The sequence below is a fragment of the Pseudorca crassidens genome, chromosome 15 (assembly GCF_039906515.1).
Source record: "Pseudorca crassidens isolate mPseCra1 chromosome 15, mPseCra1.hap1, whole genome shotgun sequence".
NCBI classification, from domain to species: Eukaryota; Metazoa; Chordata; class Mammalia; order Artiodactyla; family Delphinidae; genus Pseudorca; species Pseudorca crassidens.
The window spans coordinates 79987422-79989295 of record NC_090310.1 but is presented as its reverse complement, the minus strand read 5'-3'; positions in this window follow the sequence as shown (position 1 = coordinate 79989295).

Here is a 1874-nt window from a genome sequence, read left to right as displayed (position 1 = left end):
CGAGCAGAGCGACAGGCTGGAAATCACACGCTCTGGGGATGCAGAGAGGACGGGGTTCCTTCCCGCCTGCCTGCCTGCCTTCACAGCGGGGGGGGGGGGGGGGGGGATATGGTAGAAATAAATTTAGGCATTTTCTTCGCAAATGGATACTAAATCGCTGCTCACCTCCACGATATGTTCCCCAACAGGTATTATGTGTCTCGCAGAGGTTTTAACATTTGGAAATCATTGCCAACATTTAAAAATTGGGATATTGCTCATAAACATGCAGGTGTCAGGCTTCTCAAGAAGAATTGGCTGTTGTGGCTGCATTAAGCCAGAAAGCCTGACTGACGACCTTAAGCACGGGCTGGGTGGTGGCGCCCCCTGTCGGCTGGGAAAGTATTTTGCTGTTCGCCGTGCACCCTCCCAGGTCACGCAGGGTTTTACACTGCCTGCCGGGATTCCGCAGGTAATTGAATTAAGTGCCCCCATCCTGTGTTTTTTAAAATGTCTTGCATTAGGCAGTATTTGATATATTAAAAATACATTTAACACATATATAATTTAGGAAGCATAACAAAGCATCCGTGAATATGCCACCTAACTTTAAAGCTAGAACATGACCTTGAATATACTCATATTTTCTCCTTCTCTCTCCCTCTCAGGCATACATTATTTAGCTTTTTGTGTTTATCATTCTTCTCTTTTTTGTTTTTAGTTTTATCACATACGTATGCATCTCTAAAAGACATGTTACTTAGCTTGTGTTTGAGTTTTATAAAGATGATACCCTAGTATATGTAGTCTCAGGTGATCTGTTTTTATCACTCAGCTATATGCTTCTAAGATTTATCCACATTGTTGCAGGTAGCCGTGGCTCTGTTACTTTTCACTGCTGTATAATACTCCGACAGTGTGGTCTATTTATTCCTCATTTCTTGTTGTTCCCTCCTCTGCATTTTACTTGGCTCACTCCTTCTGAGGGATCAGCTTTACAATGACACCTTCTCAGAGAGCCTTGGCTGCCATTGGTGAAAAGGGTACACTTTCCATTATTTTCTGTACAAGCATTCAGATTTTTTCTTTCAAAACACTTGCCACAATTTGCAATCTCTTTTTAAATTTGCTCATTGCTGTTTATCAATAGACTGTAAGCTCCATGAGGGGAGGATCTTGCCTAGAGGTCTGTTGCTGTCACTTCAGCACTCAGCATACTTCTTCACACATAACAATGAACACGTTTTTTTTTCTTAAAATGTGATAAATATTTTTTTGGCAAGGAATTGAGAACATAGCCCCTGAAAAATGCTAGCTGGCCTCCTACACTAGAGGTAGAAATTCAATATGCCTTACTCATGGTGCCTGGGTCCAAGGTGCTTGGTAAATGTTTGTTAAGGGCTGTGAGTAGAAGTGATGTGTGAAAAGTCTACTTCATGACCTTGAAAGGAATGGCTTTGCTCACTGCTCTCCATTTACTTCTCCCCCCTGACACAAATGTGGACACGGTGGTGAACCATTTTGGGCCAGACAGACAAGGAAGCAGCCCTAGCAATGCAGAAGAACAAGGAAGAAGATGTCTGGGAGACAGACACTGTGGGATTGCCACACCAGCCTCAGGCTTAGAGGAAAATGAACTGCTCTCTTATTTAAGCCAAAGTTATACTGGGTCCCTGCAAAAGCAGGCAGACCTCCAGGCTAATGGATGTACTCCACTGGTCGGACACTGCTGGGAGGGAATTCTTGTCCCCCAAGGAGATGAACCCAACCACCAAGCAACTCTCTGACTCTACCCTTTTATCTGTTGTCCCCCTGAAAGTAATGAGTGGACCTCCAGAATCCAGGGTCCCTCCCCCAAGCACTACCTCCTTCCCTTTCTCCAAGTTTCCTCACTC